The sequence below is a fragment of the Chiloscyllium plagiosum genome, unplaced genomic scaffold, assembly GCF_037043375.1.
Source record: "Chiloscyllium plagiosum isolate Xiang-an unplaced genomic scaffold, Cpla_swu_hap1 HiC_scaffold_4, whole genome shotgun sequence".
Taxonomy (NCBI): Eukaryota; Metazoa; Chordata; class Chondrichthyes; order Orectolobiformes; family Hemiscylliidae; genus Chiloscyllium; species Chiloscyllium plagiosum.
The window spans coordinates 136523540-136549566 of NW_028270142.1; the positions used below are offsets into that span (position 1 = coordinate 136523540).

Below are 26027 nucleotides of genomic sequence, written 5' to 3' on the forward strand. Positions count from 1 at the left end.
ATATAGGCAAGTGGGATTAATTCAGTTTTGGTAACTGGGTAGGCATGAATAAGTTGGACGCAGGGTCTGTTTCCATGCTGCATGACTCTATGGCTGGAAGGCTGGTTTGACGTGCTGAATGATTTCTGTACCTGCTGAGGTTAACATGAAAGCTTAGCTCTCGCCTGAGGTGTGATGACTTTCAGGTTAAACTCACCACCAGTTGCTTCACTCTAATGAGAGAGCCAGGGCTGAGGGTGACTTTACCTTCCCTTTATGACGCTCACTTTCAAACCTTATGAGGCAATTTTATTTTACTTCTGTACTGGAAAATGTTGGAAATAAGAGCAAATTTAGATCATAGAGCTGCCTCAAGCCTACTTCGTTACTCGATGAGATCTTTGGAATCATCCCCCTTCTATCGCTGTCCTCATGCCCCCTGGAGAAAACGGTTTTCTCCACTGACATTGAATTTTCATTGGAACAGGAAGCACATGGGGGGGTCAAAGAGAGGTTCATTTGTAATAAAATGCATCTGGACCAACCAAACACGTCTGTTGGCATTCCAACCGCTTCTGCCTCACACCAACCTAGAGGGCCAGGACTCTGAACGTTTGCATCTCTCTGGTCCCCTCTGCCAAATGGTTTCTGATATCTGACCCACATATGGCCAGAGAGTTGTTGGAGCTGTGGAGACTGGGGTTACGAGTCAGGAAACTTCAGGATCCTAGAATCAGCTGACTCTGTGGGAACCCCTGTGCGATTTAAATATTCCGATGGGCAATCCTCCAGAATCCAAAGCCTTCTGGAACTTTTGGTGAAATCTAGAAGGGTCTGCTTGCAGTAAGTTAATTGATACTCAGCAAAAATCAGTCTATCTCCTGGGTGACTATTAAATAGAGCTCCCGCCAACCTATCACACATACATACAACTACATCTACTGTGTCCGTTGCTCTCAATGTGGTGTCCTCTACATTGGGCAGACAGGACGCCAACTTGTGGAATGTTTCAGAAAATATCTCAGGGATACCTGCACTAAACAACCCCACTGTCCTGTGCCAAACCCCTTAACTCTTCCTTCCACTCCCCAAAGACATGCAAGTCCTGGGCCTCCTCCACCGTCAAATCCTAGCTATCCGACACCTGGAGGAAGAACATTCATCTTCCGCCTTAGGACCCTCCAACCAGATGAGATCAATGCAGATTTCACCAGTTTCCTCATTTCCTCTCCCCTCACGTAATCCAACAGTGCACTGCCCTCTTGAATTGTCCGACCTGTCCATCTTCCTTCCCACCTATCTGTTCCACCCTCCTCTCCAACCTATCACTATCAGCCCCCACCCATCTTCATCTACCTATCACATTCCCAGCTACCTTCTTCCCAGAGCCCCACCCCCCTCCTATTTAGCTCTCAGCCCCCTTGGGAACCCCCCAATTTCCTAATGAATTGCTTATGCTTGAAACATCGACTCTCTTGCTCCTCGGATGCTGCCTGACTGGCTGTGCTTTTCTGGCACCATACTTTTTGTTCCTGCAATTACATCTCCCCGAACCCTGAAAACATCACATTTACAACAGTCTTAATCTCAATGTGTTTCTACCTGTCACCCTCCCCACCCAATCAGCAGACCTCTCTGCTACCAGTGTAAACCTCTGGAACTTGACACCTCCTGACACTTATCTGCTTACCCAACACACCCACATGCCCCAACTTACTTTAAGCATAGCATCACGCAAATGGCACCCTCCCCACTTGGCACTTTACCCACCTGTCATCCTACCCACCTGGCACTCTATACATCTGGCATTCTGCTCACCTGGTGCTGTACCTACCTGGCATCATACCCACCTGGCATTTTACCTAGTTGGCACTCTACTCACCTGGAATCCTATTCACATGACACTCTACACAGCTGGCATTCTGCTCACCTGGCACCATACTACCTGGCACTCTACACACCTGGTACTCCACACACCTGTCCCTCTACCCAGCTGGTACAGCACACACACCTGGAACCCCACTATCTACCACTCTATACATCGGCATTCTGCTCACCTGGTGCTGTACCAACCTGGTGCTGTACCCTCCTGGCACGTTTTCACCTGGCACCCCAGCCACCTGGCACACTATAAACCTGGCACTCTAACCACCTGGCACCATACTATCTGGCACTCTACACACCTGGCACCCTATGCACCAGTCCCTCTGCCCAACCGGTACAGTACACACACCTGGAACCCCACCATCTACCACTTTACACATCTGGCATCCTACCCACCTTGCACTTGGGACTCTACTCAACCTGCACTCTACTTACTCAGCATCCTGACTCATAGATCAGCTGCCACACTAAACCACAGCTCACTGCAAGAGGAGTCTTGGCTTGACTTCCCCCATCTCCCTGCACTACAGTAGAACTGTTCATTCCAGCGTCACTCCTGAAGGAGCCAGACTGGGATACTGGACTGGAAATGCAGAGCTCAGTACTAATATAAAAACAAGTAGTAGCCTATTGGTAATCTGACTGTGATTATCACAGCTCAGAATATCTGGGCCACTGTGTCAAATTCCTGTCTATATTTATTCTCAGCTTATTTTCCATTACTTTATACATGCAATCGCTGTCAGCTTAATTTTAAAATATTTCATACTCATCAAGTTTTATTGCTTTGCACAAGTTTAGCATCATGTTACATTTACAAAGGGAATCCCACATCCTCTGTGAAAAGGAGGACAGCTCTCCGCTGGAGACAGGAGGTGTGCACAGTCTTTCGCCAGTCCTACTACTCCACTGGGCACAATATCAATTCAATTGTTTGACCTGGCTCCTAATATGGTCTATCAAATACTTTGTCTTGGACTTTAAAAAGTCCACTAACCAGGTTACTTTAATAAACACAAAATTATTGATTTATTATAAACAAGATGTATTCAATGATGTGCAAAACCGGTGAGCATCCTTCATTTGCGATATGAAAATATCAATGTTTGTCCCTCTAAATAACCCAAAAGCTCGCACAAACACTCTCTCATATATTTGGCAAAAGATGAAAAATGTATTTATCACTGCAGAATTTCACTTTTAAAAAAATACCTCTGGCCAATAAGTCATTGTACGTGAAGTCAGTACAGAAAGGATAAGATAGGAAATGTTCAGATGGTCATCAGTCTGATATCCTGTTACAGACAGGTGTCCCAGAACACAAGATTTCTGTTTTATGCTCAGGAATGACATTATTGTAGAATCTTCTGGAAGTTTTTCAGGAGGACAATCTGGATTCTGCCCAGATCAGGGCTCAAGACGTAGTGAGTGTAACGAGGTCAGCCAAGTGTACCTTATAGAATTCTCTCCCTAATAACGTTGCGGGTCAACCCCTAGCAGGTGGAGTGCAGTGGTTCAAGAAGGCCTCACTAGCACCTTCTCAAGGGCAACTAGAGACAGACAATAAATGCTGGCCAGCCAGCAACGTCCTCATCTCATAAAATGAAGATATTTTAAAAACAATTTGGTTCTGTATGGGAGCCCTGGCTAACAGATATAAATAAGTGTCAGGGAGTCTGTTACTCTGAGAGCTGGCTCTGAGGGAGCTGGATCAGTGTCAAGGATCCTCCATGTGTAAGCAAAGGGGGAGTTAGTGACAGGATACCAGCCTCTGTGCAGTTATTTCACCAGGTATCACATTGGACCCACAATAAGAGGTGTCTCAGAAACAGGAGAGTTGGGATGGGGCACTCTTTTCTTTTTGCAGGCTGGTCAACTGAAAAATCCAAACAACTAATCTCCAAACAGAAGCTAAAACCTGACAGTTAAACTCAGGCATTGGGTATTGCAGTAAATCAGCAGTTTTCACAAGAAATGTGACTTTTAAGACGCACATTAAAAAATGTTCTGTTACTGATCTCTTTTTGAAAAAAAAAATCTACATCTCCACAACTTAATTTCACACAAAATAAATTTAAAATAAATCCAGCGTAGCGGTACGTTTTAGAGCCTCATCTGGAGTTACATATAGTAGAGTGAGGTTTTACTGTGTGTACTCAGTACTGGGACCTGGTAAACACTGTCAGATGTGCCCTTCTGACTTTTGGAAAGATACAATCTTGTAAAAGAATTATTGAGCAATAAATTAGTTATTCTACATTACTTTTATGAATTAACAAAATACAGGTTTCCAACAAAAGCTGCTTGTACATTGTTATTATATCTATCAGCGTTCTAATGTAATAAAACCACCCTGGGCACTTCACAAGATATTCACCGAATCACAAAAATGTTTCACTGCAGAAGGAGACCATTCGGTCCATCGTATCTACACCAGCTCTTCAAACAATTATCATTATCGCCTGACAGTCTTCTGTTTCTTCCCCATGTCTTCGCACGTTATTTCTATCTAATTAATTGCCTAGTGTCCTCATGAATATTTCAGTTGAACCTGCCTCCACCACTCTTCCAGGCAGTGCACTCCACACCCTAACCATTCACAGTGAAAAAGGTTTTTATTTTATTCCGATCACACTCGCTTCTTTTGCAAATCACTTTAAATCCATGTCCTCCTACTCCTGTTGCTTTGGCAAGTGGGAACAATTCCTCTGTCTCCATTGTATCCTGTCCTCTCAAATGTGACACCCTGTATCAGACCTCTGCCTAGGCGTATTCCCTTCAAAGAGAACAGCCCTAGCTTCTTCAATCTATCCTTGTAACTGATGTTCCTCATCCCCGGAATGCTATTGGGGTATATTTGACACTGAGACTGTGGACCAAGTGAAACCAAAGTGGTAATTATAAAATTAAGTGAGGATGTACGCATAGTCAGGTCTTGAGGAATGCCCAGTTTCGCCACAGGTTGTAATAACTGGGATTCAGAAACATTGTTGGGTCAGAGTTGGGTGGTTGGTCCTTCTATAGCTAAACTAGTCATTGGGGATGATTAGTCCTGATGCCAAAATCCAAAAGTGAAAGAACTATTACAGAGGTATATATTTTTTCCATTCTTTCATGATATGTGGGCTTGGTGGATTCAATTCAATTTCTATTGATTGCAATTTTGCTAAATTCTTATTTCACTTCTATCTCCTGGTTTACAGCTATTACTGGAATTACCTTTGTGTCTTCTTTAGTGAAGTTGGACCACTATTTGTTCATCTTGTCCACCATTTCCTTTTTATCTATTAACTCCCCTTTCTCTCTCGAGTACCAATACTTTGTTGACTCTTTCCCTTTACCAAGTGCCTGCAGAAGCACTTGCTATTTTACATCAGTAAATGCTTCCTCTCATACTTTAATTGCTTTTTCCTGATTAACTCTTTCATCATCCCCTGACATTCTTCATCTTCTACTCCATTATCTGACCTGTCACTCATCTGTGCAGCAGTTATATGTTTCATCTGGTGCCATGAGACTTCATGGGGTCCAGAGTCAATGTTTAAAACTTGTATTGGTCCTCAATGAAAGATGGAATTATGACAATTGATTGTATGTCACTGTGCTGCCTCCTTTTCAGGATCGGACTTACCAGTAGGACTGGACCTGCCCAGGGATAGTGACGATGGCGTCTGGGTGTTTTACTATCTTAAAGGTATGATTCCGTGAGTATGATTGTATCAAGCTGCTGTTTGACTTGATTATGAGACAGCTCTCACAGTTTCCTTAGCACTAGTTAGTCAGGAGCACTCTGCAGGCTTGGCTGGGTGTTGTTTATCATTTCCTGTACCTAGATCAATACCAGTTGGTCTGTCCACTGTTATTCCTTTAAGACATTTTATCAGTTTTGGTACAAAGATGAGCAGGTTAGGTGGATTGGCCATGCTAAACTGCTCCAGGTATGTGCAGGGTGGGTAGGTTAGCCATGGGAAATGCTGGGATAGCAGTCTGTGTAGGATGCTCTTCACAGGTCGGTATGGACTCAATGGGTTGAATGGCCTGTTTCCACAGTGTAGGGATTCTATGATCACTTATGAGGCCCTTCTAGAAGACAGTACAGAATCAATCACATTGTTGTATGTCTGGAGTCACGTGTTGACCAAACCAGCTAAGGACAGTGGTCTTCCTTCCTCAAAAGGACATCAGTGAGCCACTTGGGTTTCTATGACAATCAACAATGGTCTTCATTAGACTTCCAATTCCTGATTCTTTTCATTGAATTCAAGTTCAGGTCCCATGAGCATTATGTGTGTCACTGGATTAATAGTCCAGCGATGATAACTCAGCGCCATTGCCTCCCCTAATGCTAGCTCTGACCTTACTGAATGGTGAAGCAGGCTTGATGGGCTGAGTGGCCTACTCTTGCTCCTATTTCAGATGTTCATATGTTATCCTCAGTGGAGATGATAAGAGAGAAGTGAAGGGAAGGGAAACTATTTGGGTCATTTGGCCCTGTTGAGAAATGGACCTCTTTCCCAGAGCATTGTGAACTGGACAAGAAGGTACTTTTCATGACTTGCCTGCAATGGAGGTCCTTAAGTGGTCAAATAACGCCCTTTAAGAGCCTCAACCTGTCCCCTCCCAGAACACATGCCTCCCTCAGCTGATGAGAGACGTGGCCAGCCTTGTGATTGGGGAACTTTCCTGTAGAAGTGGGGATTACCTCCAATTGTCCCAACCTGGAGACAGCTGGAGGCATGGACGGTGGGTGAGGGAATGCCCTCTGAATGCCACCTTCCTGCCCTTTCCTCCAATTATCCAGATAAATTTCTCCCCATAGCACCCAGTCCATGAGAAACCCGGGAGGGCTATGATTGGGGGCGATACTCCCTTTCGCTTGGCTGTAAGGCATCAATGAGTTAATTGCTGGGTGATTTGGGTGAGTTATTTCACCAGTGGAGGTGTATGCAGTGCCACTGAAGTAAGTTCTCCTGTATGCTTCAAAAAATATGGGAAACCCCTTCCCATTGTGTTTGATCCACTACTGAGTTGGTGGGTCAGGTTTCTGCATCATTGACTTCTGACAGTGCAGATGTCCCTCAGTACCATGATGTTATACACTAAACCCTCAGGAATGGGACTTGAAACCATGAATCACCCCGTTCACTTAGCCGTTCCTGTCTGAGTCATTTTCTGGATATTGAAGAGCGAAATAGCGATAGCCATGAGTTCTGGGATGGAGATGATGGTGAAAACCACAACAGCAGCTTTCTGTTTATTACTGCTGCAACTATCTGACTGGGTAGACACTACAAAACATTGTATATTAGGCCACACTGCTAATAGAGTACAGGTGACCCCCGGTATCAGCGGGTGATACGTTCTAAGACCTCTGCGGATGTCAAAACCGTGGATAGTAGCGAATCCTATCATTTAAATGGAAAATTTAACTCCCCAGAAGCCCCCTGGAATTATTTCTGGAATGTTCCATGTATTATTTTCTGGCCCTGACAAATTGTGGACAACTGAAACTATGGAAACTGAATCCGTGGAAACGGGGGTTTGACTGTACATAGAACATAGAACATTACAGCGCAGTACAGGCCCTTCAGCCCTTGATGTTGCACCGACCTGTCATACCAATCTGAAGCCCATCTAACCTACACTATTCCATGTACGTCCATATGCTTGTCCAATGACGACTTAAATATACTTAAAGTTGTACGTACCTAAAAAAGATTCTCTGAAAACCCAGATCCACATTCTCAAAAAACAGTGGCATTCCTTTTCAGAGGATTGGCATCTGAATCTGTGTTTGAAATAGCTGGTTGGAGAATTGTTCGGATGGGTGGGGAAGAGTATCTTCCTATTACAATGAAGCACATGTTAAGATGCTTGAGTTTTGGAGCTTCCTATTGTTATGTACCAGATCAGACCTCCTCCAAAAATATTTTCAGAAGGTAGACTAGACTTTATCTTCTTCTTATTTTAAACACAAATTTAAAGTGTCCCAGATGCAATATGACTAATGAAACTACTCAACGTTAAGCAAATGCGCAACTTATTTAAACACTAGTTAAAATGCAACCAAAGAAAGAGGAACTTAGAAGAAGTTAACAGATTAGAAACTTAACAAAATAATAAATACAGTAACTATTACTGATTAACTGTTCCAATATAGTAACATCCTGAAGGCACTCTCCTTGGCAAAAACGCAAGTTCAGACACAGATTCTCACATGCAGTTCTCCAATCCAGGAGGAATGAAAAGCATCTAGAGAAACTTCCGCAAGAGTGGCAGCCAGGAGACTTTCACTGAAGCTTCTAACTCTGTTGAGACCCCTAAGACTTTTTATGTTATAAAAAACTCAAAACCCAGAAATCCTGATGTGTGTGAGCTGGCCATACCCATTCAGGCAGGCAAAAGTGTGGACTGCAGATGCTGGAGATCAGAGTCTAGATAGAGATGGTGCTGGAAAAGCACAGCAGATCAGGCAGCATCCGAGGAGCAGGAAAGTCGATGTTTCAGGCAAAAGTCCTTCATCAGGAACCTGTTAAACAAAACCCAAGGCCTTCCAACTGTTTACTGTCATGGTTCTGGTAGATTACTATTAATCTCTGCCGCACAAACTCTCTTAAAAAAAGAACCAGGACAAAATAACTTGTTAAAGTCACAGCATTGATTCCTGATGAATCTAATCTAGACTCTAATCTCCAGCATCTGCAGTACGCACCTCCACCTATACTATGTATTAGCCCTGTAACATGTGTTGAAAAACTGGGTTCTTGGAGAGACAGATATCTTGAAGTTTACTAATGCTAACTATTTATGTTATTAGGTCACCAATTCACACACAGTCTGGATTCCTCACTACATACAGTAAAGCTACAATAACTACAAAGAAACTACTATTATACTGCTACTGCTGAAATTCAAGCAGATACCTTTAGAATGTCACATGTTTTGATGTAATGTCAACTAAGATATAAAAGGTTAAGGGGTTCAAAAATCACTTCTGTCTACTGATTTTGAAGTAGACCCCCTTTTCTCAGGTACCTGACAAATCTCAACAAGTATTCAGCACCAGAGCCTATTGTCACTGTTAATTCATGGAGGTGAAGATGAAAGCTTTGTTCTGACTCTGTTGGAAAAGGCCTGAGTTGGAGTAATGGATTTGTTTTCATGGGCTTTGGTCCATCAAAGATGTTCATCGCTCCGCCAGCCCACAAGCAAAAAGGATAAAGCAACTTGCTTAATGTTGTCCCGTATAACATTAATTGGGCATTTTGAAAATCTCTTCAGAAATCTCTTTATTGTCGATGTATGGATAAATTAAGCTTTCCTCTCTCACACAAGGAAATACACAATAAAGTTTGATGCTAAGCATTTAGCAGTGCTCATTATTCCATAGACTCTGTATCAGGTCTTACCAACAGCCAGGGATTGTGATACTGATATGAGGACTTGTGGCTGATTTAACCTCTCCAACACTGGGTTAAACACAATTTCTATAAATAGTGTGATACAGACAGAAAAACAGGAGCTTGGGTGAACAATAACCTGTGATTGAAAACAAGAAAACAGCAGGAAAGCAGTAAAAATCATTGCAAAGTTGCATATGCATATTCTGCCTGCAAAAATTAATAACTAGCAATTATACAGTCATGCCTTTAATATTGAAAAGCCACCACTCAGCTTCACAGAGGTGAAATGGATGCTGATAAGACAGAAAAGATATTAGGAACTGTAGCCAAATGTTCGTGTAAAATGTTGAGTTTTTGTGCAGGGTTTTTAAAGATGAGGATAGACATGGAAAGGCATGACAGTTTCTGAAGGGAATTATTGTGAGAAGGGGTCCAATTGGTTTTGGTAGCATTTTTAATGAGTTTTCTTTCAGAAACATTTTACTTTTTTAGGACACAATGTATGCTTTTTTTTAAGAAAGAAGTTATTCTCAGGATGTGATCATCTCTGACTGGCCAAGCATTTATTGCCCATCCATTATTGTCCTGGAGAGGGTAGTATCTGCTGTTGTGCCATCAACTCCTGCAGTTATTTCTAAATGATTCCACCAGCCACATTATCTACAGTCAATGAAGGTGAAATATTGAGAAATCTTAAAAGATGGATGGAGGGACCTGGCAGCAGGTGTGCAGAGACAAGCAAAGTTAATGTTTTGAATCTGACATAACTTTTCTTCAGAGCATGAATAATTATATAACATCTTTCACAAACTCAAGATGACACAATGCTCCCTACAGTCAATGAAGTATTCTCTTATTGTTGCATTATTCCCGAGATACCAGACCAGAAAGGCAGTCTATCTTTAGATTCGACAATTAGATTACATGGGAACAGTATAAACAGAAACGGGAACCTAAGAACAGGAGTAGGCCATCAGCCCCTCAAGCCTATTCCATCATTCAATGGAATGCGGCTTAACTCCACATCCCAGTCCTTGGTCAATATCACTTAATACCTTTGCTTAACAAAACTATATCTACCTCAGATTTAAAATTAACAACTCATCCTCTATCCACGGGTCATTTGTGGAAGACAGCTCAAAACATCTACCACTGTTTGTGTGTTGTAGTGCTTCCTTCCTAACATCTCTCTAAAATGATCAGGGCCTAATTCTCAAACTACTCTCCCTACTTCGAGAATATGCAGAAATGGAAATAGTTCACCTTTATCTACCCTGCCTTTTTCTTGAAGTCTTCGCTCACATCACCCCTTAAACTTTTACATTCTAATTTACATTCCATCAAAGCATGTGACATTCCAAAAGTATCTGTTTCAGTTTCAGAAGCATCAGTATAATAGCAGCCTGCTTGTAGTTGCTGTTTCTTTACTGTAAGCTGGTAGTCCAGACGATATGTGAATTAGCCATGTAACAATATAAATAGTTAATGTCATTAATAAACTTCAATACATCTTCTCAACAAGAATCCTGTTTTGTTGCACATGTTACAGAGCTGAAAATGTGTTGCTGGAAAAGCGCAGCAGGTCAGGCAGCATCCAAGGAGCAGGAGAATCGACGTTTTACTCAGAAGCCACAACGTGGCTCCTAGTCAATCTGAAAGACTGAGAGCAGCATTGGCAATTGTGAAGACTTCTCCCAACTGTCACTAGCCATCTACATTGCTTCAGAGTTGAAGTTTACTGCCAATAACCAGGACCAAAGTGCTCCAATCCATTTGGAAGCACATTAATCTCAACAGAGCAGGAACAACTCTCTTAATTCAAAACAATTCAAGCTGAAACTTATCGACTGGAGTTTTACAAGCAGATGAGAAAGCCTCACTTGAGCAGTAATCCACAAGAAAAGCAACCCTCATGCAAATTGCAGAGAGAATCACAGAAAAAGAGTAGAACTCTGCGATGCTAAGAACGTCCCACCACCCAGACTTTGATTGATTCCATGATCCTAATTCTCAAAGATGGCACAGTAGCCAAAAATAAATCCACGTCATTGTCCTTGGTTTTATTTGTTGTATGACAAACTGCCACCCACCCCCCCTCCACGACAGATGTCTGTGACATTTCAAGCAGAAATACAGAAGAAAACAATAAAAAGAAGCTAACCAAAAAAAAAAACAACAATTAAAGCATTGCACACAATACATGGTTTTATGTCATTTTAAAGATCATAGAACTACATGGAAAATGGAAAACAATTACCTTAGCATGAATTGGCAATCCACTGACACCCCATCAGAGTTTCACTCAATTAAACAAAGAGTAACGTTTTAGGAAATAAAGAACTAAAAATAATCCTCAAGCATTTCTAATGATGATGACTAATATTAGAAGTCCAATTTAAAATTCAAGTCACATTCAGAATGTAGAGGTTTGACTTCATTGTTTACCTGGCTGTTGCCAGTATAAATCAACTGAGTTAGAGTGAGGTGATACCTGCTTTAGCTTAAGTAGTAGCAGTAGTTTGGTATTAGCCTGCTTGCAATTGCTGTATCTTTGCTCTATTCAGTCCAGTAATCACAGAACCCAGACAATGCCTAAGTGTGATATCCCATAACCGTATCAATATTTACAGTTAGAACATAGAACATAGAAAGGTACAGCACAGAACAGACCCTTAGGCCCACGATGTTGTGCTGAAACTTAATCCTAATGTAAAATATAGTAACTTAACCTGCATACACCTCAACTCTCTGCTATCCATGTGTATGTCCAACAGTTGCTTAAATGTCCCCAATGACTTGTTTCTACCACCTTAACTGGCAACGCATTCCATGCATTCACAACTCTCTGCATAAAGAACCTACCTCTGACATTTCCTTTATACCTTCCTCCTAATATCTTCAAACTATGACTTCTCGTACCAGTCAATCCTGCCCTGGGGAAAAGTCTCTGGCTATTGACTCAATCTATTCCTCTCATTACTTTGTACACAGTTGCTAATAAACTTCAGTCTTGCCTTAACAACAATCCAACCTTTATAATATACATTATAAAAACTAATATTTAAATACACTGAAACTATATCACATTCAGGGTGGGGCTCCACTGAGGTTTGGCATCTGTAGGGTTATTGGTGGAGATAAAGGATCAATATTGCTAACTAATATTTCTTACAAGTTCATTCCAAAATTGTTGTGCAGTAAAATGCAGTTCTTTTGTGCAAGAGATGTTTATTAACTTTTGTTAAAAGTACATTGGCAGCCTCTTGAGTCTTGAGTGTCTCGTCTCCATGGAAATGTTTTAAAAAATTACAAGTTATGATCTGTCAAGCCAGATTTCACTGTGGGATCTGTATTACTGTCAGTTGGGATTATAACAAAGCATATTTAATCAAGGTCACACAATCAGGAATAATACAACAAAAATATAACAGCAGCTACAGCAGTACCTGAAGCTATGAATATACAGTCACCACAAAGTGTGGGAGTAGATGTCCTTCAGAATTGGAGACAATGGGTTCCAATGACACAATTATTGGTAGACCCCTGTGCAGTAGAGATCTTTAAATGCAGAGCTGCACAAAAATCTGTCGGGAACAAAACATTTCTTTTGTACATAAAAATGCTTCACTACCTGAAAACTATCTGAATGTACAAATTTAAGGAGAGAACAATTTAAGGAGGTAAGTCTCCTTAGACTGAAGAAAACAGGAGATGCACATAGAAGTTTTCATGTTAGCACAATTGGAAAACCATTGAATCTATGTGAGTCTGCTTCAGGAATAAAAAGGTAGCCCATCATTTTTACACTCTCCCATGGTCTGATTCGCCCGGGTAATTTTTACAGTTCAATTGAATCCATTTTCAACCTAAACAGATGTTATTTTGTCTTTCTGGGCTGATCTCTCTTTTGTTCCCTGTATGTATTCAGAATCTGTCTCTCCAAGTTTCTATTGAAATGTAGAGAAAGGAAGGCAGAGAAGAGTGGGACCTCAGCTTAAAAGCCGATTTATTTTTGCTCCTGTGCATTTGGGACAAAAGTCTATTGTTAGTTGCAATTGTTGGTCAGAGTGAGGTAATAAGCCATTTCAATCATTTTATTGTGGAGCATAAACACTCATAAGTAGCAAATGGCACCCGTTTGTTTCACAGAGACTGATGTCTATAATAAACACCAAATGGATTATACGGTTCAGACAGAACGATATATTCCTTGTTGAAAATATTAATGTACTGTAGTCTTTATCTAGAAAGAAAATGCAAATGTCTAAAAGCTGATGTAGAAGCTGTGCACCAAATAAATGGCAGATTTTAACCGCAGTCTGAGGATATTAATTTGCATTTGGGCCCCAAATTAGTGATTGCAATGTGGACATTAGTGGCTAGCCCAGCATTTGTTGCCTTACTAATTGCCCCAGAGGAGGCATTGGTGAGCTGCCTTCATGAACCATTGCATTCCATGAGTTGCAGATAGCTCACACTGTGGTTAGGGAGGGAGTTCCAGGATTTTCACCCTGTGGCACTGAAGGAACGGTGATATATTGGAGGGAATCTGCAGGGGTTTGGTGTTCACACGTATCTGCTGTCCTTGGCTTTCTGGATAGAAGTGGTCATGGGTTTGAAAACTGCGAATAAAGAGGCCTCTCATTATATATTTGATTGATATTTCCTGATTCTGATTAAGAATGTGCGATAACTACTTTGCAGGGCTACAGGGAAAGAGGTGGGTGTAGGATTAACACGTACAGTTCGTTTATAGCCATAGCATCATAAAGATGTACAGCACAGAATCAGACTCTTCGGTCCAACTCATTCATGCTGACTAGTGGCACAAAGCTTGTCACTTTTTTTTCTAAAAGCTGATCTTTGGCTCAAGGAAACGCTGTCCTTGATTTTTTTTCAGAGGGGTAATAACTGATCGGGCCGGGATCCGATCAGTCTGGTTTGGTACAGAGATGAAAAGGATTTTGAGAGGCCTTTTGTTTATATGTAAACAGATGAGACTGCAGGCCAAAGTGGTCATGTGTTAGAAGTGACCGGTTTAGTGAAAGGGGAGTGTCCAGTTCTCTGGCTGAGCTGAGCTGCTTCTAGTTCAGTCTGAAATGGGAAGTTCAACAGTGAGCTGTGTGAAGTCTCTCTCCCTTTTCTGCCCTTCAACCTGTAAGCATGTGTTCCATTTATACTGCGCTTAAAGGGTGTTTGCTTATCGGGACTGTTGAGGATATTCGGAACAGCATAATTAAGTCTAGCTGGGTTCTTTATTCTGTTCTTTGTGTACCATTGTGTAATTTTATGAATACATTTTTGTCTGTTTTAAACTCTATTAGTCAACCAACTATCTTATTCCGGGTAATTTTCACTGTACATTTACTGAAACAAATTGCAAAGTTAGGTCTAAGGCTGCCTGCTTAAGAATGTTTTGAGTGGTCTGGCCTAATCCATAACACCAGATACCCTAATCTAATCTAGTCCCATTTGCCAGCACTTGGCCCATATCGCTCTCAACCCTTCCTATTCATATATCCATTCAGATGCCTTTTAAATGCTGGAATTCTACCAGCCTCCACCACTTCCTCTGGCAGCTCATGGCATACACACAACCCTCTGCGTGAAAAGTTACCCCGAAGGTCCCTTTTAAATTTTTCCCCTCTGTCATTGACTAAGCCAGATCACTCAAAACACTCTTAAGCAGGCAACCCAGACAACAACTTTGCAATTTGTTTCAGTAAGTGTACAGTGAAAATTACCTGGTATAAGTTAGCGAGGTTGACTACCAGGTTTTAAAACAGACAAAAGTGTATTCACAATATTACACAATGAAACACAAAGAACAGAATAAAGAACCCCTACAGAACTCAGTCTATCCAAACTAGACTTAATTATACTGTTCCAAATATACGCAACAGTCTAAATAAGCACAAGTCCTCAAAACACAGTAAAAAATGGAACAAATGCTTACAGGTTGAAGTTAGAAAGGCAGACGGAGAGAGAGCATTTGTTGCCACACAGCTCACTGTTGAACTTCTAACTAATTCTGGACTGAACTGCTCAGCTAGAGAGCTGACCACTTCCCTTTCATTATACAGGTCACTTCTAAAACATGACCACTTTGGACTGAAGTCTCATCTGTTTACATACAAACAAAAGGCCTCTCCAAATCCTTTTTGTCTCTGTTCCAAACCAATCTGATCGGAGCCTAGTCCGTTTACAACCACTCTGAAAAAACCAAGAACACAGTATCCTTAAGAAAAGGAACAGCTTTTAGTAAAAAGGGACCGGCTGTTGTGACATCTCTCACCCTAAACCTATGCCCTCTAGCTCTGGACTCCCCCACCCTAGGGAAAAGACCTTGTCTATTCACCCTATCCATGCCCCTTATGATTTTATAACCCTCTATAAGGTCACTCCTCAACCAGCAACATTCCAGGGAAAACAGCCCCAGCCTGTTCAGCGTCTCCCTATAACTCAAACCCTCCAACCCCGGCAACATCCTTGTAAATCTTTTCTGAACCCTTTCAAGTTTCACAACGTCCTTCCTTGAGGAGGGAGACCAGAATTTCACGCAATATTCCAAAAGCAGCTGAACTGAAGTCCTGGACAAGAACAGAAATCCTGGACAAAAACGGAAATTGCTAGAAAATCTCAGCAGGTCTGGTGGCATCTGTGGAGAGAAATCAAAGTTAACGTTTAAGGCTGAGTGACCCTTCCTCAGTTCTGAGGAAGACTCACGTGATCAGAATTGAGGAAGAGTCACTCGACCTGAAACATTAACTCTGATTTCTCTCCACAGTGGCTGCCAGACCTGCTTTTCCAACATATTCTGCTTTAGTTTTGATTTACAGCACCTGTGGTTCTTTTAGTTTTTATTTAGTATTGAATCCTGAAATTGCCACCCTAACAGTGTTTCTGCAAACCCCCCTGCCCCAACACCACAACCTTTGGGGAGTGCAATAGTTCAGGAACACAGCTCACCACCACCTTCCCAACCTCTCACCCTCACAACGCGTAGCCCTCTAATCCCTCTGCACCAATCCCAACCTCACCATCAAGCCAGCAGATAAAGGGGGCGCAGCGGTAGTCTGGCGCACTGACCACTACACCGCTGAAGCCAAACACCAACTCGAGGACACCTCTTCCTACTGCCCCGTCGACCATGACCCCACCCCGCCATCACCAAACCATCATCTCCCAGACCATAGAGAAACTCATCACCTCAGGAGATCTCCCACCCAAAGCTTCCAACCTCATAGTCCGGGAACCCCGCACTGCCCGGTTCTACCTCCTTCCCAAGATCCACAAGCCTGACCACCCTGGCCGATACATTGTCTCAGCATGCTCCTACCCCACTGAACTCATCTCTACCTACCTCGACACTGTCCTATTCCCCCTAGTCCAGGAACTCCCCACATACATTCGAGACACCACCTACGCCCTCCACCTACTCCAAGACTTCCGTTTTCCCGGCCCCCAACGCCTCATCTTCACCATGGATATCCAATCCCTCTACACCTCCATCCGCCATGACCAGGGCCTCCAAGCCCTCCGTTTTTTCCTCTCCCGACGTCCCCAACAGTACCCTTCCACTGACACTCTCATTCGTTTGGCCGAACTGGTCCTCACCCTTAATAATTTCTCCTTTGAATCCTCCCACTTCCTCCAGACCAAAGGGGTAGCCATGGGCACACGTATGGGCCCCAGCTATGCCTGTCTCTTTGTTGGCTACGTAGAACAGTCCATCTTCCGTAATTACACCGGCACCACTCTCCACCTCTTCCTCCGCTACATTGATGACTGCATTGGCGCCACATCATGCTCCCGCGAGAAGGTTGAGCAATTCATCAACTTCACCAACACATTCCACCCTGACCTTAACTTTACCTGGACCATCTCTGACACCTCCCTCCCCTTCCTGGACCTCACCATCTCCATCAATGATGACTGACTTGACACTGACATTTTTTACAAACCCACCGACTCCCACAGCTACCTGGATTGCACCTCTTCCCACCCTATCTCTTGCAAAAATGTCATCCCGTATTCCCAATTCCTCTGCCTCCGCTGTATCTGCTCCCAGGAGGACCAGTTCCACCACAGAACACACCAGATGGCCTCCTTCTTTAGAGACCGTAATTTTCCTTCCCACGTGGTTAAAGATGCCTTCCAATACATCTCATCCACATCCCGCATCTCCGCCCTCAGACCCCACCCCTCCAACCGTAACAAGGACAGAATGCCCCTGGTGCTCACCGTCCACCCTCCCAACCTTCGCATAAACCAAATCATCCGCCGACATTTCCGCCACCTCCAAAAAGACCCCACCACCAGGGATATATTTCCCTCCCCACCCCTCTCCGCCTTCCGCAAAGATCGTTCCCTCCGTGACTACCTGGTCAGGGCCACGCCCCCCTACAACCACCCTCCCATCCTGGCACTTTCCCCTGCCACCGCAGGAACTGCAAAATGTTGCCCACACCTCCTCTCTCACCTCCATCCAAGGCCCTAAAGGAGCCTTCCACATCCATCAAAGTTTTACCTGCATATCCACTAATATCTTTTATTGCATCCGTTGTTCCCGATGCGGTCTTCTCTACACTGGGGAGACTGGACGCCTCCTAGCAGAGCGCTTTAGGGAACATCTCCGGGACACCCGCACCAATCAACCACACCGCCCTGTGGCCCAACATTTCAACTCTCCCTCCCACTCTGCCGAGGACATGGAGGTCCTGGGCCTCCTTCACTGCCGCTCCCTCAGCACTAGACGCCTGGAGGAAGAACGCCTCATCTTCCGCCTCGGAACACTTCAACCCCAGGGCATCAATGTGGACTTCAACAGTTTCCTCATTTCTCCTTCCCCCACCTCACCCTAGTTCCAAACTTCCAGCTCAGCACTGTCCCCATGACTTGTCCTATCTGCCTAGCTCCTTTTCCACCTATCCACTCCACCCTCTCCTCCCTGACCTATCACCTTCATTCCCTCCCCCACTCACCTATTGTACTCTATGCTACTTTCTCCCCACCCCCACCCTCCTCTAGCTTATCTCTCCATGCTTCAGGCTCTCTACCTTTATTCCTGATGAAGGGTTTTTGCCCGAAACATCGATTTTACTGCTCCTCGGATGCTGCCTGAACAGCTGTGCTCTTCCAGCACCACTAACCCAGAATCTGGTTTCCAGCATCTGCAGTCATTGTTTTTACCTAGTAAGATGAACTATACTGTTTCATTTTTCCAACGTTATACTCTGTGTTTTGGTTTAGTTTCTGAGTTCTAAGCCAGAGAGTGGCAACAGTAAGCAACAGTTTTCACTGTATTTGTAACGAATACATGTGACAATGAATAAATTCCAGCACATGCAGTTTGTGTATCGCTAACCAAGGAAAATAACCTGAGTCTCTTCTTTAGGGGAGGAATTCTGCCATCCTTACCTGGTCTGGCCTACGTGTGACTCTAGAGCCACATTAATGTGGTTGACTCTCAATAACCCTCTGAAGTTGCCTAGCAAACCACTCAGTTGCACCAATCGCGAGAAAGCCACAACAAAGAAGTGAAACAGGCTTGACTACCTGTCAGCAAGTGGACTGCAGTGACTCAAGAAGGCAGCTCACCAGCACCTTGTCAAGGGCAAATAGGGATGGGCTATCAATGCTGGCCCAGCCAGTGACACCCAAGTCCCACAAACAAATAAAAAAAAAGCAAATTAATAAAGCAAGTAAACCGTCTGACAGAACAAAACTTCACCTCATTTCTGATTGAAATGGACAGGCCCTGATTTTTTTAAACAAGCTCTCCCTAATTTTAGATTCTCGCAGAAAAAGAAACAACTTCTCTTCATCGACTCTGCAGGATCCTGTTTGTTTGTGTCAAGCTGTCCCTCAATCACCCAAATCAACGGATACAAGCCTAGTCCATCCAACTTTAACTAATGAGACAACCTATTTACTTGTTAGTCCAGTCAACTTTCTCTGAACTGTCTCTAATGCATATATATCTGTCCTTGAATAAGATGAGTAATATTGTGCACAATACTCCAGATGTGGTCTAAGCAGTGAACTGAACCATATAACTGAAGCATAGCCTCCCCATCTTAAGCAATCAATTCTCCTCATGATAAATAATAATCTATGATCTTTACGAATTACTTGCTGCACCTGCATACAAACCTTTGGCATGGGAACAAGCAGAACCTCTGCATGTCTCTACATCGGTTTTAAAGTTATTTATTGAGACAACTTCTATCATTTGTCCAGGTTCAACATTCTTGACCTCGGCAACAGTCTGAATGAAGATATCTCCTTAGATCCTTTCTGAATTCTTTATGATAATTTTAACGCATTGGGCGGCACGATGGCTCAGTGATTATCACTGCTGCCTCACAGCCCCAGGGACCTGGGTTTGATTCCAGCCTCGGGCAACTATCTGTGCGGAGTTTGCACATTCTCCCAGTGTCTATGTGGGTTTCCATTGGGTGCTCCAGTTTCCTCCCACAGTCCAAAGATGTGCAGGCTAGGTGGATTGGCCATGCTAAATTGCCCAGAGTGCCCAGGGATGTGTAAGGTAGGTGGATTAGCTACGGGAAATGCAAGATGACAGGGTAGGGGAGTGGGTCGCTCTTTGGAGGGTAGGTATGGAATCAATGGACTAAATATCCTGCTTCCAGACTGTAGGGATTCTATTCTATTGAGGTGTTTCACTACATTTAACAACGTTAATTCAAAGCCACTCAAATAAGCAAGGATTTTGGCAAAGGCAGGAAAGTGGAGTTGAGGATTATCACATCAGCAGCGATCTTATTGAATAGTAGAGCAGCCTTGATGGACTCATTGGTCTATTTCTGTTCCTATGACATATGGTCGTATTCTGCATATTGCAGTTACATTTAATTTGTTTATCTCATATTGTTCATATTAGAACCGAATTGTTCATATTAGTTCATATTTGTTCATATTAGAACCGAAACTACCGCAGTTGTTATTTGCTGAGGCAGGTTGGAACAACTTGCATTTATGTAGCACCTTTTCAATGCAGTAAAATGTTTCAGGCTTCTTGATCAGGATCTTTACAATCAAAACCTGAGAAAAAAGACCATAAGGAAGTATTAGGTCAAGTAGGTTTTAAGTAGATTATTAAAGGAGAACTAGAGATTCAGAGAGATTGATGGAGAACTTCCTGGAGTTTAGTGGAGTTGACATCTCTTGGTACAGCCCACTGTTTGTGGAGTCATTAAAATCAGGATTAAACAAGGGGATAGATTTGGGAGCTAGTGGAGCTTTGAAAGGGAAAAAGGGCTGGGAGAGATGACCGAGATACGCAGGTAGTCAGGTGCTATGGAGATCATTAGAACAATGGTTCAAAAAGCTACGCACTGGTGCTCAGTTTGGGTTCCACCAGGGCCACTCAGCTCCTGACCTCATTACAGCCTTGGTCCAAACATGGACTAACGAGCTGAATTCCAGAGGGGAGGTGCGAGGGACTGCCCTTGACATCAAGGCTGCATTCGACTGAGTGTGGCATCAGGAACACGAGTGTAACTGGAATCAATGGGAACTCCCTGCTGGTTGGAGTCATGCCTGGCACGTAGAAAGATGGTTGTGGTTGTTGGAGGTCAATCATCTCGACTCTAGGACATCCCTGCACGAGTTCCTCAGCATAGTGTCCTAAACCCAACAATCTTCAGCTGCTTCATCAATGACCATAAGACCTAGGAGCGCAAATAGGCCATTCAGCCCAGTGAGTCTGCTACATCCTTGAATGAGATCATCGTCGCTCACAAGACAAATCCTTTCATCGTGTCTTGGTACACGTGACAATAAATTCAATTCAATTCAATCCTTGACTCCACTTTCCCGCCTTTTCTCCAGTCGCCACAGTCTGGCGCCATGTTGATTAATTCAAGAACAAAGAGACAGAGCTGAAAGAGAGTCAAGAGTCCTGAGCTCTGAGAATCAAATGCTACCAATTTGCTGGAAAAGGAAACTTGCAAAAGTAGGACCGAACTGTTTGTAAGACTTTAAGCCTAAGAGAGAAAGAACTTGCACATCTCTACTGTCATTTACATACGTGTTTCAATAAATTATCTGCTTTTCAAAGTGTAGACACTGTTAAAATGTAGGCAATGATCAGCATGCAACATTCCCTCAGAAGATGTTTGCTCTTTCCCGAAGCAACAATAGATCAGGGGTAGCACGATGGCGAAGTGGTTCGCACTGCTGCCTCAGAGCACCAGGGTCCCAGGTTCGATTCCAGCCTTGGGTGACTGTCTGTGTAGAGTTTGCACAGTTTCCCCATGTTTGCCCCATGTTTGCGTGGGTTTCCTCCGGGTACTCTGGCTTCCTCCCACAGTCCAGGGATGTGCAGGTCAGGTGAATTGGCCGTGTTAAATTGCCCATAGTGTTAGGTGCATTCGTCAGAGGGAAATGGGTCTGGGTGGGTTACTCTTCGGAGGGTTGGTGTGGACTCATTGGGCCGAAGGGCCTGTTTCCACAATGTAGGTAATCTAATCTAATTTAATCTCAGGGTTACCATTGATCACAAATTGAACTGACCCAGCCAGTCAAATCTAGGAGTAACTCAGCTACAGCTCTTTCAAAAGCACCTTTGAGATCCGTGATTGCTTCCACCCAGAAGGACAAGGGCAGCAGATACATGGGAACATCACCCTTGTCACTGGGTCAAAATCCTGGAACAGTACTGTGGGTGTGCCTGCACTTCATGGAGTGAAACAGTTCATGAAGATAGCTAGCCACCACCAGCTCCAGCAACACTCAGAGTGGGCGTACTGTGTGCAGTGAGAAGACCCTAGATGCCAGTCAGTTCTGCTGATAACTGGATCCAGCTGGTACCCTTGACATGGTTTTACCCAGGACATCTTAAGCATGGCTTGTTCTGAAAGGAGGTGGTGAAGGTGCTGAGAGACGGTGAAAGAGGAGGACTCTTGATATGCTGGATGTGGAAAGGATGTTTCCTCTTGGGAGAGAATCTAGCACGGATGCCCACTGTGTCAAGGTGAAAGGCTGCCCATTTCAAACTGAGAGGTGGAGATTTGTTTTTCTGATAAAGTGTCATGAGTGTTTGGAACTCTCTCTCTGAAAAGACAGTGAAAGCAGAGTCCTTGAGTATTGTTAAGACAGAGCGAGAGACTCTTGTTAAGCAAGGTGTGGATGGGGAAAGGGGAAAGGTATTGGAGGGAGACAAAAATATGGAGTAATTTAATTCAGTGGATGGAGTCGGTTCAAGAGGGCCAAATGGCCCTACACCTGCTCCCAACTTGATCGCTGATGTGTATGCCACCTGTACTTTTATACGTGTGTTGTTTGCATATTGATATGTATGAGGTTCTTATGCTTACATGTATGTGGCTTGTATGTTAATACATTGTGTTCTTATGGTTATGTGCATGTTATAGAGTCAAAGAATCCATACAGCACCCTCCAGTCCAACTCGTCCATGCATACCAGATATCCTACGTTAATATAGTCTCATTTACCAGCATTTGACCTATATCTAAATCCTTCCTGTTCATATACCCATCCAGCTGCCTTTTAAATATTGTAATTGTTGTCTGTACGAGAATAGATTTTGTTCTTATGTTTATATGTATGTTGTTTGTATGTTAATGTTATTCTTATGTTTATGTGCACATTGTTTGTAAGTTAACATGTGTTTTTACATTTTTGTGTACATTGTTTGTATGTTAATATATGTTATTCTTATGTTCAAAAGCATGTTGTTTGTATGATAATATATATTGTTCTTATGTTTATGTGCACATTGTTTGTATGTTAATATATGTTCTTATGTTTTTGTGTACATTGCTTTTATGTCAATATATACTGTTCTTATGTTATATGCACATTGTTTGTATGTTAATATATGTTGTTCTTATGTTTACATGCATGTTGCTTGTATGTAGGTTACACAAAATGCATTGCTTCAGCAAAGCCAAGGTGTGCTCTCTCTGGTCTCCTTTTTGATTCCTTGACATGAGATCAAAGGCTGGAGAGCTATGCCTCATGGTCCATCCTCATTTGAGCGTTGAAGTCCTCCAATAGGTAAAGATGTCCTGACTTTAGGATTTGGCCAAACATGGTGTGAAGCTCTTCGTAGATCTGCTCTCTGTCTTTGTAATGGAGCAGAACCTAGGAGCAGAAATATTCATGAGCTTAACGGGCTCTGATTGGGTCGAGATTTGGACAGAGAGAACATGAACTGGCCCATTTGTAGGGGAGTTCTGTCATTGAGAGTAGCAAGTACCTTACTCTGAAGTACCTTACTCTACCATCACACTTGCTGGTTCCTGTGAACTCTTCCACTAGCACATGAAGATCTAGTGGCTTCTTACATTGAGCCTGGTATCCTATCGAGAAATTGTGCCATACACATGGCTGGATGTTTCAGCTTGCCACTTGAAGAGATGGCATCTTCCTTCAATTAGTTTGTTGACCTGGTGTGATGGATTCCACTCAATGTTAAGCAGAGATTCTAAGATCCAGGCACCCAAGACATTCTGATTTCAGGTGGGTGGTGGTTGAAAACTGGGATGTGGTGAACTTTCGCATCAGCCCAAAGCGCTCTACACCAACTGGGTTGCACTTATCCCCCATACATGGTGCCTTCCATGTTGTGTTAATGCTCTACAGTGAAATCAGAGTGTCTACTCAAGACTGTGAGCTTTGAGAAAACCTATGGAGACCCTAGGCTACCCAGATATTCTCAATCTCCGCAGACATTCTCAATCCACCCAGACATCTTCAAACTACCCAGATATCCTCAAACCACCCAGACTTCCTCAACCTCCCCAGACATCCTCAGCGTCCCCAGACATCCTCAACCTACCCAAACATCACCAATCCATCCAGACATTCTCAATCCATCCACACATCCTCAACCCACCCAGACATCCTCAACCCATCCAGACATCCTCAACCCACACAGACATCCTCAACCCACACAGACATCCTCAACCCACACAGACATCCTCAACCCACACAGACATCCTCAACCTACCCAGACATCCTCAACCTACCCAGACATCCTCAACCTACCCAGACATCCTCAACCTACCCAGACATTCTCAATCCATCCAGACATTCTCAATCCACGCAGACATCCTCAACCCACGCAGACATCCTCAACCCACCCAAACATCCTCAAACTACCCAGACATTCTCAATCCACGCAGACATCATCAACCTACCCAGACATCCTCAATCCACCCAGATATTCTCAATCCAACCAGACATCCTCAACCTCCCCAGACATCGTCAACCCACCCAGATATCCAAAACCCACCCAGGCATCCTCAACCTACCCAGACATTCTCAATCCACGCAGACATCCTCAACCTCCCCAGACATCGTCAACCCACCCAGATATCCACAACCCACCCAGATATCCACAACCCACTCAGATATCCACAACCCACTCAGATATCCACAACCCACCAAGACATTCTCAACCTACCCAGACATCCTCAACCCACCAAGACATTCTCAATCTACCCAGACATCCTCAACCCACCCAGACATTCTCAATCCATCCAGACATTCTCAATCCACGCAGACATTCTCAATCCATCCAGACATTCTCAATCCATCCAGACATTCTCAATCCATCCAGACATTCTCAATCCATCCAGACATTCTCAATCCACGCAGACATTCTCAATCCACGCAGACATTCTCAATCCACGCAGACATCCTCAACCTACCCAGACATCCTCAACCTACCCAGACATTCTCAATCCACGCAGACATCATCAACCTACCCAGACATTCTCAATCCAACCAGACATCCTCAACCTCCCCAGACATCGTCAACCCACCCAGATATCCACAACGCACCCAGACATCCTCAACCTACCGAGACATCCTCAACCTACCCAGACATTCTCAACCTACCGAGACATTCTCAACCTACCCAGACATCCTCAACCCACCCAGACATCCTCAACCCACCCAGACATTCTCAATCCATCCACACATCCTCAGCCTACCCAGACATTCTCAATCCATCCAGACATCCTCAACCCACCCAGACATTCTCAATCCATCCAGACATCCTCAACCTCCCCAGACATCCTCAACCTCCCCAGACATCCACAATCCTTCCAGATATCCTCAACCTACCCAGACATTCTCAATCCATCCAGACATTCTCAATCCACCCAGACATTCTCAACCCACCCAGACATCCTCAACCCACGCAGATATCCTCAACCTCCCCAGACATCCTCAACCTCCCCAGACATCCACAATCCATCCAGACATCCTCAACCTACCCAGACATTCTCAATCCATCCAGACATCCTCAATCTACCCAGACACTCTCAATCCATCCAGACATCCTCAACCCACCCAGACGTCCTCAACCCACCCAGACGTCCTCAACCCACCCAGACGTCCTCAACCCACCCAGACATTCTCAATCCATCCACACGTCCTCAACCTACCCAGACATTCTCAATCCACGCAGACATCCTCAACCTACCCAGACATTCTCAATCCATCCAGACATCCTCAACCCACCCAGACATTCTCAAACCATCCAGACATTCTCAATCCATCCAGACATTCTCAATCCATCCAGACATTCTCAATCCATCCAGACATTCTCAATCCACGCAGATGTCCTCAACCTACCCAGACATTCTCAACCTACCCAGACATTCTCAATCCGCCCAGACATTCTCAATCCGCCCAGGCATCCTCAACCTCCCCAGACATCCTGAACCTCCCCAGACATTCTGAACCTCCCCAGACATCCTCAAC

At 43.7% G+C, this 26027-nt stretch overlaps 1 protein-coding gene across 1 annotated transcript in view; it reads left to right on the forward strand.

The window, feature by feature from the left end:
- Positions 1 to 26027, forward strand: part of cdh7a (cadherin 7a) — a 329420-nt gene that overhangs the window by 77033 nt on the left and 226360 nt on the right. Inside the window, exon 3 of the mRNA XM_087986719.1 lies at positions 5483 to 5557. The gene's annotated coding sequence lies outside the window, so the exon portion shown is untranslated. The remainder of the gene's footprint in view (positions 1 to 5482; positions 5558 to 26027) is intronic.